This window comes from Dama dama, chromosome X (assembly GCF_033118175.1).
Source record: "Dama dama isolate Ldn47 chromosome X, ASM3311817v1, whole genome shotgun sequence".
Classification (NCBI taxonomy): Eukaryota; Metazoa; Chordata; class Mammalia; order Artiodactyla; family Cervidae; genus Dama; species Dama dama.
The window spans coordinates 153,627,198-153,642,416 of record NC_083714.1 but is presented as its reverse complement, the minus strand read 5'-3'; positions in this window follow the sequence as shown (position 1 = coordinate 153,642,416).

Genomic DNA, 15,219 nt, shown 5'->3' with positions numbered 1-15,219 from the left:
CAAAAGAGGAGGGAATCATAAAGCCTTGCAGCGTAGAGGGTTTTCTCTGTAATGGCAGCCTTCAAACTGTCGCTGATGGATATGTGATATACACAAGGCTGCTGGACTCAACATGAGACCTACCCTTGACCATGTCAGGGGTGATTCATCCAAAAAAGAAAAAAAGTGAAAAAGAAAATCCAGAACACTCTCAGGAAGAAAACATCAACAGTTAAATACAGCTCAAAGTGCTTTAAAAAATAAAGAAACACAGATTTTGAAAAGCACGTGTAAGTCGACCATGCACTGCAGCAAGATTAACAACATCCTATACATGAAAGTCAAGAAACTGATGCTGTCACGATTGAAAACAGTAAGCAGTTCTTTTTAAATTAATTTTTATTTTCTTATTGATGGATAGTTGCTTTAGACAATTTTGTTGTTTTCTGTCCAACCTCAACATGAATCAGACATATGTACACATATGTCCCCTCCTTTTCGAACCTCCTGCCCGTCTCCCTCCCCAGTATGCAGCTTTTGAAACAAACTAAAAATAGAGTTAGCATATGATCCAGCAATCCCACTACTGGGCATATATCCAGTAAAGATAAAAACTCCCATCAGAAAAGAGACACGCACAGCAGTGTTTATAGTAGTACCAAGTACAGTAGCAAACAAATGGAAAGAACCTTAAATGCCCATAAATAGGTGAATGGATACAGAAAGATATATTATACATATAATGGAATATTAAGCATAAGAAAGAATGAAACAATGCTATTTTGTCAACATGGATGCACCGAGAGATGATCATACAAAGTAAGTCAAACAGAGAAAGATAAGAGGAGCTTAGGTGGGTTCAGCTCACGTTTTGGACTTCAGTTGATAGGAGGTCTTCATCTTTTCCCCCTGGGTATATGGAGGTGGCTGTTATGTAACTACTCTAAGCCTTGTGGCTTCCCAGTGACCTTAGTCATTCTGAAGGCTCCCAGTAGTCTTCCCCAGAGCCCCTGAGCACCCTTATATATATACCCATCTGCAGGGGCCACACTTACGGTTTATGAGATCAGGAAGTCTCTTCCCCAGCCAATGGTGGCCCCGGGTGAGCCTTGACATCACAAAGACCCATCCTGACATGTCTAGTGGAGGATGGGGAGCAACTCAGATGATTTTGTGGGAGAAATGAGGCATTTGTAATTCCCCTAAAGAGGCCTCCAAACTCACCTGCCACCCTCATCTCTCCACGTCAACTCATGGGACACACGGCAGGCAGACTGCGTTTCCTACAAACCTTCCCCACAGCCGCACTCCTCAGGCATTCATTCTGTTCTCTCTCACCTTTCACCTTTATCTAGTTTTGAATATCTTGCCTGAAATCCCTCTACAACAACTAGGCTGTGTTTAAGTGTCTGTGGAATTGAGCATCTTTCCACGTTCCCTCTGCAGTGTGGTCTTAATGCACCGGGAAGCCCATTGAATTCTGGGCCAGCCGACAGAAATCTTTCCATCCCGACTCCTTGTCTCAGTGTTCCTGGAACGCGCCTCCGTTTTCTGGTCTCCAGTTGGAAACCCTTGTCTTCAGGCTGTGAGAACGCATTGAATACACTTGCCCTTGCTCCACACGGAGGTGTCTCGTTTCAAGTTTAGGACGGAGGGTCACCTCACTAGGAGTACTACCCAGGCTTGGTTTGAACAGGGTGATGGGGATGGGGCAGAGAAATGCCTGTTTCCGGTTGTGCTGGGGCATCCCATGCAGGAAATGACCACCTGCACCTGATTAGTATTCCCAGCAAGGGGTGGAGCTTGCCCAGAACTGTGTGAGCTTTGTGTGCAAGGGTCTTCTCAACACGTGCCCTCACAAATCTCTTTTCTCATCTTGTTTTCTTTCTGGAAGCTCCCTTGGAGCTGACCTCACAGCCAAAACCATGGTGGAATTCATTTCCATGAGCAGCTGCCACAAGCTTCCAGGTTCTTGGATAAAACACTGAGTCATCCTGTCCTGTGCATCTAGTTCCCACAGTCTCTCATTGAGCTGGTTGGCTCTGGAGGAAAGGGGAATGGATTGTGTGCTCCACCTCAGTCCTCGTTTTTCCAATTGACTCGTAGGGTCAACCAGCCTGAGGTGCACCCCTGGGGACCGTTTGTTGGCTGAGTGGGTCTCCCTCGGTTTCCTGTGAAATATTCACATCCTGTTGTCCATTTGTTGCTTACTCACCCAGGGTCCATCACACTGCTGAACATTTTAAGAGGTCGAAAAAGCACGCCATAAACAAACCCAAAAAATGACTCTTACAATTTTGAGAAGAAAGGTCTTAAAACCTGGTAGAAAAATGGGCAAGAGGCATGAGCCAACACTTTATAAGAAAGATGTATCACTGGCCTTTAAATTTATGAAGACATTTTTAAAGACATGAGCAGCCAATTCACAAGAAGAGTATGGAACTAGCCCCGAACCACGTTAAGAACATATTAAATCTCATGAAGGTAAGAAAAACCATACTAAAATTCCCTTGAGAACTGAAACTCAGGCAGAAGTGGCATAGATTTTAGAAATTGCAGACAGAGACATTAAGATACTTGGAATAACTGTGTTTTGTGTGTTCTAAAAGTAAGGAGAGGCATGGAGATCCTAAAATAGACCCCATTTTATCTTAAAGGTATGAAAAACATAGTGTCAGATGAAGCCCATTTTAAGGGTTTCCTGGTGGCTCAGACAGTAAAAAAAAAAAAAAAAAAACCACCTGCAACATGGGAGACCGGGATTCAATCCCTGTGTTGGGAAGATCCCCTGGAGGGGGGAATGGCAGCCTGCTCCAGTATGCCTGCCTGGAGAATCCCCATGGACAGAGGAGTCTGGTGGGCTACAGTCCATGGCGTCAAAAAGAGTTGTACCCGGCTGAGCAACAAAACACCGCACAGCACAGCACATTGAATGTTTGTGAAAGAAAGGCAGGTACGGAGGAAAGAGGGAGAAAGGGAAACAAGAGAAATGAAAGGAAGGAAAGAAAATCCTCTGTTGCTGGTGAGAACAGAGCAACCAGAGATGTCCCCCAGCAGGACAGCACCCCACATGTCCATCTGAGCACTCTCAGACGGTTTGAAACAACCATCACCAACTTTGGTCCCAGTCCTTCAACCAAACTCATGTGCAGGGTTTCCCACTAACAGGCTAATAGTCATCATGGTTTCTCCTCATTCAAATCGTGATTCACAGAGAAGTGAAAAAGACACGTGTGCCCCAACGTTCACCACAGAACTGTTTACAATAGCCAGGGCATGGAAGCAACCTAGATGTCCATCAGCAGACAAATGGGAAAGAAAGCTGTGGTACATAGACACAATGGAATATTGCTCAGCCATTAAAAAGAACACATTTGAATCCGTTCTAATGAGGTAGATGAAACTGGAGCCTATTATCCAGAGTGAAGTAAGTCAGAAAGAAAAACACCAATACACTTTACTAAGGCATATATATGGAATTTAGAAAGATGGTAATGATACCCCTCTATGGGAGACAGCAAAAGAGACACAGATTTACAGAACAGTCTTTTGGAGTCTGTGGGAGATGGCGAGGGTGGGATGATCTGAGAGAATAGCATTGAAACATGTATATTATCATATGTGAAAGAGATAGCCAGTCCAAGTTCGATGCATAAGACAGGGTGCTCAGGGCTGGTGCACTGGGATGACCCAGAGGGATGGGATGGGGAGGGAGGTGGGAGGGGGGATCAGGATGGGGAACACCTGTACACTCATGGCTGATTCATGTTAATGTATGGCAAAAACCACCACAATATTGTAAAGTAATTACCCACCAATTAAAATAAATAAAATAAAATAAAATATATTCCTTTGCTAAAAAGGGCCTAATCAGTATTGGCTTTTTGACGCCCAAAAACGCCATTCTTTTCCTTCCTTTCTTCCCTCCTTCCTCCCTCCACTTTCTTTCCTTTTCTTTCTTATTATACAACTGCTAAAGCTTCTTTCCATTTATAATTATGACAAAGTCCTGGCTCTATTCCCCATGTTGTACAAGGCATCCCTGAGCTCATCTTCCACCTAACCAACACTGCGTGCCTCCCACTCCCCACCTCTGTATTGCCCCTCCCTCTTCCCCTCCCCGCTGGTAACCAGTGGATGCTTCTCTATAACTGCGCCCCTCCATTTTAATCATATTCCCTACTTTGCGGTATGTTTAGAGTCTATAAGTGATATCATACAGTATTTGTCTATCTCTGTGAGTTATTTTACTCAATATTCTACCTTCCATGTTGCTGCAAATGCCAATATTCCATTCTTTTGATGGGGCGGCTCCTTTATATGCCTTTTTAGCAAATGGCACGCCCCCCCGCCCCCCACACGACACAGCTCCCCAGCTAAGTATCCATCTCTGCACTCACACAGAGAAACACCAAGTCCTCTTCTCTTCTCCCATGGGAAGTGTGTCTTTCAAACTCAGTCTGGAACCAGGTCTTCCCCCTACTTTCCAGCAACCTGGGCCTTCTGGTCCCATCTCCATCTCCACAGAAGCCATCTCCCTCCATCGTCACACACTTATCCCTTCCCTGCCCTCTCTGTCCCCACTATCAGAGAACTCAGAGACAAACATAAATTCACATCAGGTTGATTTTATTTTCATTATTAATGTATGCAGTTGTTATAATATTCAGCATCTGTACCGTTGGCCAGTACTCATCGGCGAGACCCTTGAGCATTTCTGAAGTCTCTAGCCATGCCCCGAAGTCACTGGCTATCCTCTGGTCCAGCTGGAATTGCAGGGGTCTCCATGGCCTCTGGGACCTCCTCTGGTTCATTGTTATTAGCTGGAATGGCAGGCGTCTCTGTGGCCTCTGGGACCTCCTCTGGTTCATTCTGATTAACTGGAATGGCAGGGGCCTCTCTGCTCTCTGGGACCTCCTCTGGTTCCTTCTGATTCACCTGTTCATTTGCCTTGGAACTCTGGCTACAGAGCTTTGAGCATCTGATTTTCTTAAGCTTTCTGGTGGTGGGATTTTTCTGAGTTTTCTTAGGCAGCTTTGCCGGAATGGGATTCTTAACCCTCACGGTTACCCTGGCCACATAGAGAAAACAAGAGGGGGAGCAAAGAATGGGACTGGTTTAGGGAAGTGTGTGAAGACAGGTGGGAACGATGGCTTCAGGAGAAGGGGTGTGGGCAGAGAGGGGTTATGTGCCAGGCTAGGAAAGGGGAGGGGGTCTTTTGCCGTGGGGCCAATGGGCAAGAGGAGTTTGGTTGTGTTCAGCTCACCTTGACATTTTTTCTGGACCTCAGTTGATAGGAGGTCTTCATCTTCTCCTGGGTAACAGGAGGTGCGTGATCCATAACTACTCTGGAGCCTTGTGGCTTCCTAGTCACCTCAGTCATTTGGAGGACTCATGGTGGTCTGCTCAGAGCCCCTGAGCACCCCTATCTATACCCATCCCCATGGAGCCTCACCCTCATGCTTTATGACATCAGCAAGTCTCTTCCCCAGGCAATGGTGGCCCTGGGTGAGCTTTGACATCACAAAGCCCCATCCTGACATGTCTAGCGGGGGATGGGGAGCAATTCAGATGACTTGCTGGGAGAAATGAGGCGTTTGTCATGCCCTAAAGAGGCCTCCAAACTCACCTGCCACCCTCACCTCTATGTCAACTCTGATGGGTCACACAGCAGGCAGAGTGCATCTCCTCCAAACCTTGCCCCACAGCCACACTCCTCGGGCATTCATTCTGTACTCTCTCAGCTTTCACCATTATCCAGCTTTTCATATCTTGCCTAATCTCCCTCCATGACAACTACGTTGTGTGTAAGTCTCTGTGGAAGCGAGAATCATTCCACGTTCCTCCTGCAATGTGGTCTTAATGCACCTCAAAGACCACTTAACTGTGGGCCAGCCGACAGAAACCTTTCCCATCCCGCCTCTTTTCTCCGCGTTCCAGGATCTCTCCTCGGTTTTCTGGTTTCCAGTCGGAAACCCTTGTCTTCAGGCTGTGAGAATGCAGTGAATACACTTGACCTTGTTCCACATGGAGCTTTACTGAATAAACCCACTTGGTCATGATGTCTAACTTTTTGAATATGTCATTGGATTCTCTTTGCTAGAGTTGGTTGAACATTTTTCACATATGTTCATCAGTGATATTGGCCTGTAGTTTTCTTTTTTGGCGGCATCTTTGGCTGGTTTTTGGGATTAGGGTGAAGGGGGCCTCATAAATTGAGTTTGGGGGTTTACTTTGTGCAATAATTTGGAAGGGTTTGAGTATGATAGGTAGGTGCTAGCCCTTAATTGTTTGGTGGATTCACCTGTGAAGCCAACTGGTCCTTCGCTTTTGTTTGTTCAAAGACATTTCATGGCAGTTTCAATTTCCATGCTTTTGATTGGTCTAGTAAGATTTTCTATTTCTTCCTGGCTCAGTTTTGGAAGGTTATACTTTCTAAGAATTCGTCCATTTCTTCCAAGTTTTCCATTTTATTTTCATACAGCTGCTGATAGAAGTCTCTTGTGATCCTTTGTATTTCTGTGTTGACTGTTGCATGCACTGCAGCATCATTCACAACGACCAAGAAATGAAGGGAAGAGAATTGTTGGGTGCAGTTGAAAAGAGAAAGAATTGGGACAGAGATACACAATGAAATATGATGAGAAAATTATGAAATTGGAAAAAATTCCATTTTCAGAGATACGCAAACATCTAGAGTTAATCACAGTAAGTAAAGAAGGGCAGATTAAAGAGATATCATATCATATATCTTCGAGAGAGGATTAAAAAAAAAAAAAAAACATTGATGGCGATGAGTGAAAAAAAAAGAAAAGTGAAATGGACTTGCACTCCTGGTAAGAAAATTACGGTTAGCAAAGGGTGTTTGTGTGTGAGAGCCTGAAAGGTGAAGGCTGGAATAAATTTATTCCCACAAATGCCTATGCAAGTCATAATCCACATGGACTTCTTGTATCAAGAGAAATGTGCTCAACAGATTCTAAAAAGAGCTGTGACAGTAACCACAGCTGAACACCTCTAGGTATCTGTGGAACAGAAGGAGAAACTGGTTCCCTGCAACAAATACAACAGTGTAAATTGTCTTAAATGAGAAATAAAAGTTTCACTTAAAGAAAAAACCTCAAAGGCTGAGGAGACAAAAGCTTTTGGTGACTTCCAGGGTCTCCTTTTCCTCTCACTTACAACCAGGCCTGGGAGAACCTCAGAGGGGGCTGTTACCATAGCAACAAGAGGAGGGAATGAAGAAATGCTGCCGCCTTGTGGGCATTTTCTATAACAGCAACCTTAGAATGCTGATGGACCCAGTGTTCACAATAGTGCTGAGCTCTAACCCATACCTACTCTTTACAAATTGCCAGGGATCACAGAGGAGAAAAAGTAAACACAGGGGAAGCTAACAGGTAGAGGATATGAACGAGTAGACATAATTCCGTGTCTCATTAAAAAAGCTGATGACAATGTGCACGTAGGATGAAATCTAAGAAATATGAACAACTAAGCTATTGAGGATAGGATCACCTCTGCCTCAGCACGAGAAAAGGCCACTGTCTAAAGCCGTACATGGAATCAGTTGTAGAATAGCATTAGTACAGTGGACACTTTAGGTTACTGGTGGGATGGACCTGATAAGAGGCACTATGAGCATGATTTGAAAAGTGCACCCCTATGAACGACAAATAAATAAATAAACAAAGAGCAGAGACACTATGATAAACCAGGTCCTCTCCTGGAGTAGTTCAGAAATGAACAGATTTCGAACACCACACACCCCAAACCAGGTCGCATGGAAACCATTGAAAACATCAAAGAGATGAAAGTTAAGATAGCATACCTGGACAGAGGAATGTATAAGGAAATTGATACAGGTCTAGAATGAATTTGGAATCAAGGATTGAAATCTGAAAGTCAGACAACTTCAGAGATAGATAAAGCCGGAGATCATCCCACTGAGTGAAGGAGGTTCGATTCAAGAAATATTAGTTGATGCAACAGAGAGGTGGGATACAAAAATCCACTGCAGTGAGCACCCACACAAAGGTGACATGGACATCCAACCTGGCAAGAGAGCTAAGGGTGGACCCTGGTGGGTGGAAGGGAAACATCTGTAGTTTGGCACATTAATTTCTTCCCACAGATACATATAAAACACAGAATGCACATAAACCTATTGCAGCAAGAGTGGTAGTCGAAACACCTTCTAATAATATGTAGGTGAAAACAAGCACAGCTGAATACATAGAGTAGTCTCAGTGTCACGGAACAAGAATCTGTACACGTCAAACCAGCTCCCCTTGTCTTCAACTGAAAGAGAATAGGAAGATTTACTTCAAAATCCGAGAGTGAGGAGACACCGGGTTTTGTGGCATCCTCTGGCTCGGTCTACTCTACTGTACAACCAGGCTTGGCAAAAACTCTCAGATGGGGCAGACCATTCCAAAAGAGGAGGGAATCATAAAGCCTTGCAGCGTAGAGGGTTTTCTCTGTAATGGCAGCCTTCAAACTGTCGCTGATGGATATGTGATATACACAAGGCTGCTGGACTCAACATGAGACCTACCCTTGACCATGTCAGGGGTGATTCATCCAAAAAAGAAAAAAAGTGAAAAAGAAAATCCAGAACACTCTCAGGAAGAAAACATCAACAGTTAAATACAGCTCAAAGTGCTTTAAAAAATAAAGAAACACAGATTTTGAAAAGCACGTGTAAGTCGACCATGCACTGCAGCAAGATTAACAACATCCTATACATGAAAGTCAAGAAACTGATGCTGTCACGATTGAAAACAGTAAGCAGTTCTTTTAAATTAATTTTTATTTTCTTATTGATGGATAGTTGCTTTAGACAATTTTGTTGTTTTCTGTCCAACCTCAACATGAATCAGACATATGTACACATATGTCCCCTCCTTTTCGAACCTCCTGCCCGTCTCCCTCCCCAGTATGCAGCTTTTGAAACAAACTAAAAATAGAGTTAGCATATGATCCAGCAATCCCACTACTGGGCATATATCCAGTAAAGATAAAAACTCCCATCAGAAAAGAGACACGCACAGCAGTGTTTATAGTAGTACCAAGTACAGTAGCAAACAAATGGAAAGAACCTTAAATGCCCATAAATAGGTGAATGGATACAGAAAGATATATTATACATATAATGGAATATTAAGCATAAGAAAGAATGAAACAATGCTATTTTGTCAACATGGATGCACCGAGAGATGATCATACAAAGTAAGTCAAACAGAGAAAGATAAGAGGAGCTTAGGTGGGTTCAGCTCACGTTTTGGACTTCAGTTGATAGGAGGTCTTCATCTTTTCCCCCTGGGTATATGGAGGTGGCTGTTATGTAACTACTCTAAGCCTTGTGGCTTCCAGTGACCTTAGTCATTCTGAAGGCTCCCAGTAGTCTTCCCCAGAGCCCCTGAGCACCCTTATATATATACCCATCTGCAGGGGCCACACTTACGGTTTATGAGATCAGGAAGTCTCTTCCCCAGCCAATGGTGGCCCCGGGTGAGCCTTGACATCACAAAGACCCATCCTGACATGTCTAGTGGAGGATGGGGAGCAACTCAGATGATTTTGTGGGAGAAATGAGGCATTTGTAATTCCCCTAAAGAGGCCTCCAAACTCACCTGCCACCCTCATCTCTCCACGTCAACTCATGGGACACACGGCAGGCAGACTGCGTTTCCTACAAACCTTCCCCACAGCCGCACTCCTCAGGCATTCATTCTGTTCTCTCTCACCTTTCACCTTTATCTAGTTTTGAATATCTTGCCTGAAATCCCTCTACAACAACTAGGCTGTGTTTAAGTGTCTGTGGAATTGAGCATCTTTCCACGTTCCCTCTGCAGTGTGGTCTTAATGCACCGGGAAGCCCATTGAATTCTGGGCCAGCCGACAGAAATCTTTCCATCCCGACTCCTTGTCTCAGTGTTCCTGGAACGCGCCTCCGTTTTCTGGTCTCCAGTTGGAAACCCTTGTCTTCAGGCTGTGAGAACGCATTGAATACACTTGCCCTTGCTCCACACGGAGGTGTCTCGTTTCAAGTTTAGGACGGAGGGTCACCTCACTAGGAGTACTACCCAGGCTTGGTTTGAACAGGGTGATGGGGATGGGGCAGAGAAATGCCTGTTTCCGGTTGTGCTGGGGCATCCCATGCAGGAAATTGACCACCTGCACCTGATTAGTATTCCCAGCAAGGGGTGGAGCTTGCCCAGAACTGTGTGAGCTTTGTGTGCAAGGGTCTTCTCAACACGTGCCCTCACAAATCTCTTTTCTCATCTTGTTTTCTTTCTGGAAGCTCCCTTGGAGCTGACCTCACAGCCAAAACCATGGTGGAATTCATTTCCATGAGCAGCTGCCACAAGCTTCCAGGTTCTTGGATAAAACACTGAGTCATCCTGTCCTGTGCATCTAGTTCCCACAGTCTCTCATTGAGCTGGTTGGCTCTGGAGGAAAGGGGAATGGATTGTGTGCTCCACCTCAGTCCTCGTTTTTCCAATTGACTCGTAGGGTCAACCAGCCTGAGGTGCACCCCTGGGGACCGTTTGTGGGCTGAGTGGGTCTCCCTCGGTTTCCTGTGAAATATTCACATCCTGTTGTCCATTTGTTGCTTACTCACCCAGGGTCCATCACACTGCTGAACATTTTAAGAGGTCGAAAAAGCACGCCATAAACAAACCCAAAAAATGACTCTTACAATTTTGAGAAGAAAGGTCTTAAAACCTGGTAGAAAAATGGGCAAGAGGCATGAGCCAACACTTTATAAGAAAGATGTATCACTGGCCTTTAAATTTATGAAGACATTTTTAAAGACATGAGCAGCCAATTCACAAGAAGAGTATGGAACTAGCCCCGAACCACGTTAAGAACATATTAAATCTCATGAAGGTAAGAAAAACCATACTAAAATTCCCTTGAGAACTGAAACTCAGGCAGAAGTGGCATAGATTTTAGAAATTGCAGACAGAGACATTAAGATACTTGGAATAACTGTGTTTTGTGTGTTCTAAAAGTAAGGAGAGGCATGGAGATCCTAAAATAGACCCCATTTTATCTTAAAGGTATGAAAAACATAGTGTCAGATGAAGCCCATTTTAAGGGTTTCCTGGTGGCTCAGACAGTAAAAAAAAAAAAAAAAAACCACCTGCAACATGGGAGACCGGGATTCAATCCCTGTGTTGGGAAGATCCCCTGGAGGGGGGAATGGCAGCCTGCTCCAGTATGCCTGCCTGGAGAATCCCCATGGACAGAGGAGTCTGGTGGGCTACAGTCCATGGCGTCAAAAAGAGTTGTACCCGGCTGAGCAACAAAACACCGCACAGCACAGCACATTGAATGTTTGTGAAAGAAAGGCAGGTACGGAGGAAAGAGGGAGAAAGGGAAACAAGGGAAATGAAAGGAAGGAAAGAAAATCCTCTGTTGCTGGTGAGAACAGAGCAACCAGAGATGTCCCCCAGCAGGACAGCACCCCACATGTCCATCTGAGCACTCTCAGACGGTTTGAAACAACCATCACCAACTTTGGTCCCAGTCCTTCAACCAAACTCATGTGCAGGGTTTCCCACTAACAGGCTAATAGTCATCATGGTTTCTCCTCATTCAAATCGTGATTCACAGAGAAGTGAAAAAGACACGTGTGCCCCAACGTTCACCACAGAACTGTTTACAATAGCCAGGGCATGGAAGCAACCTAGATGTCCATCAGCAGACAAATGGGAAAGAAAGCTGTGGTACATAGACACAATGGAATATTGCTCAGCCATTAAAAAGAACACATTTGAATCCGTTCTAATGAGGTAGATGAAACTGGAGCCTATTATCCAGAGTGAAGTAAGTCAGAAAGAAAAACACCAATACACTTTACTAAGGCATATATATGGAATTTAGAAAGATGGTAATGATACCCCTCTATGGGAGACAGCAAAAGAGACACAGATTTACAGAACAGTCTTTTGGAGTCTGTGGGAGATGGCGAGGGTGGGATGATCTGAGAGAATAGCATTGAAACATGTATATTATCATATGTGAAAGAGATAGCCAGTCCAAGTTCGATGCATAAGACAGGGTGCTCAGGGCTGGTGCACTGGGATGACCCAGAGGGATGGGATGGGGAGGGAGGTGGGAGGGGGGATCAGGATGGGGAACACCTGTACACTCATGGCTGATTCATGTTAATGTATGGCAAAAACCACCACAATATTGTAAAGTAATTACCCACCAATTAAAATAAATAAAATAAAATAAAATATATTCCTTTGCTAAAAAGGGCCTAATCAGTATTGGCTTTTTGACGCCCAAAAACGCCATTCTTTTCCTTCCTTTCTTCCCTCCTTCCTCCCTCCACTTTCTTTCCTTTTCTTTCTTATTATACAACTGCTAAAGCTTCTTTCCATTTATAATTATGACAAAGTCCTGGCTCTATTCCCCATGTTGTACAAGGCATCCCTGAGCTCATCTTCCACCTAACCAACACTGCGTGCCTCCCACTCCCCACCTCTGTATTGCCCCTCCCTCTTCCCCTCCCCGCTGGTAACCAGTGGATGCTTCTCTATAACTGCGCCCCTCCATTTTAATCATATTCCCTACTTTGCGGTATGTTTAGAGTCTATAAGTGATATCATACAGTATTTGTCTATCTCTGTGAGTTATTTTACTCAATATTCTACCTTCCATGTTGCTGCAAATGCCAATATTCCATTCTTTTGATGGGGCGGCTCCTTTATATGCCTTTTTAGCAAATGGCACGCCCCCCCGCCCCCCACACGACACAGCTCCCCAGCTAAGTATCCATCTCTGCACTCACACAGAGAAACACCAAGTCCTCTTCTCTTCTCCCATGGGAAGTGTGTCTTTCAAACTCAGTCTGGAACCAGGTCTTCCCCCTACTTTCCAGCAACCTGGGCCTTCTGGTCCCATCTCCATCTCCACAGAAGCCATCTCCCTCCATCGTCACACACTTATCCCTTCCCTGCCCTCTCTGTCCCCACTATCAGAGAACTCAGAGACAAACATAAATTCACATCAGGTTGATTTTATTTTCATTATTAATGTATGCAGTTGTTATAATATTCAGCATCTGTACCGTTGGCCAGTACTCATCGGCGAGACCCTTGAGCATTTCTGAAGTCTCTAGCCATGCCCCGAAGTCACTGGCTATCCTCTGGTCCAGCTGGAATTGCAGGGGTCTCCATGGCCTCTGGACCTCCTCTGGTTCATTGTTATTAGCTGGAATGGCAGGCGTCTCTGTGGCCTCTGGGACCTCCTCTGGTTCATTCTGATTAACTGGAATGGCAGGGGCCTCTCTGCTCTCTGGGACCTCCTCTGGTTCCTTCTGATTCACCTGTTCATTTGCCTTGGAACTCTGGCTACAGAGCTTTGAGCATCTGATTTTCTTAAGCTTTCTGGTGGTGGGATTTTTCTGAGTTTTCTTAGGCAGCTTTGCCGGAATGGGATTTTTAACCCTCACGGTTACCCTGGCCACATAGAGAAAACAAGAGGGGGAGCAAAGAATGGGACTGGTTTAGGGAAGTGTGTGAAGACAGGTGGGAACGATGGCTTCAGGAGAAGGGGTGTGGGCAGAGAAGGGTTATGTGCCAGGCTAGGAAAGGGGAGGGGGTCTTTTGCCGTGGGGCCAATGGGCAAGAGGAGTTTGGTTGTGTTCAGCTCACCTTGACATTTTTTCTGGACCTCAGTTGATAGGAGGTCTTCATCTTCTCCTGGGTAACAGGAGGTGCGTGATCCATAACTACTCTGGAGCCTTGTGGCTTCCTAGTCACCTCAGTCATTTGGAGGACTCATGGTGGTCTGCTCAGAGCCCCTGAGCACCCCTATCTATACCCATCCCCATGGAGCCTCACCCTCATGCTTTATGACGTCAGCAAGTCTCTTCCCCAGGCAATGGTGGCCCTGGGTGAGCTTTGACATCAAAAAGCCCCATCCTGACATGTCTAGCGGGGGATGGGGAGCAATTCAGATGATTTGCTGGGAGAAATGAGGCGTTTGTCATGCCCTAAAGAGTCCTCCAAACTCACCTGCCACCCTCACCTCTATGTCAACTCTGATGGGTCACACAGCAGGCAGAGTGCATCTCCTCCAAACCTTGCCCCACAGCCACACTCCTCGGGCATTCATTCTGTTCTCTCTCAGCTTTCACCATTATCCAGCTTTTCATATCTTGCCTAATCTCCCTCCATGACAACTACGTTGTGTGTAAGTCTCTGTGGAAGCGAGAATCATTCCACGTTCCTCCTGCAATGTGGTCTTAATGCACCTCAAAGATCACTTAACTGTGGGCCAGCTGACAGAAACCTTTCCCATCCCGCCTCTTTTCTCCGCGTTCCAGGATCTCTCCTCGGTTTTCTGGTTTCCAGTCGGAAACCCTTGTCTTCAGGCTGTGAGAATGCAGTGAATACACTTGACCTTGTTCCACATGGAGCTTTACTGAATAAACCCACTTGGTCATGATGTCTAACTTTTTGAATATGTCATTGGATTCTCTTTGCTAGAATTGGTTGAACATTTTTCACATATGTTCATCAGTGATATTGGCCTGTAGTTTTCTTTTTTGGCGGCATCTTTGGCTGGTTTTGGGATTAGGGTGAAGGGGGCCTCATAAATTGAGTTTGGGGGTTTACTTTGTGCAATAATTTGGAAGGGTTTGAGTATGATAGGTAGGTGTTAGCCCTTAATTGTTTGGTGGATTCACCTGTGAAGCCAACTGGTCCTTCGCTTTTGTTTGTTCAAAGACTTTTCATGGCAGTTTCAATTTCCATGCTTTTGATTGGTCTAGTAAGATTTTCTATTTCTTCCTGGCTCAGTTTTGGAAGGTTATACTTTCTAAGAATTCGTCCATTTCTTCCAAGTTTTCCATTTTATTTTCATACAGCTGCTGATAGAAGTCTCTTGTGATCCTTTGTATTTCTGTGTTGACTGTTGCATGCACTGCAGCATCATTCACAACGACCAAGAAATGAAGGGAAGAGAATTGTTGGGTGCAGTTGAAAAGAGAAAGAATTGGGACAGAGATACACAATGAAATATGATGAGAAAATTATGAAATTGGAAAAAATTCCATTTTCAGAGATACGCAAACATCTAGAGTTAATCACAGTAAGTAAAGAAGGGCAGATTAAAGAGATATCATATCATATATCTTCGAGAGGGGATTAAAAAAAAAAAAAAAACATTGATGGCGATGAGTGAAAAAAAAAGAAAAGTGAAATGGACTTGCAC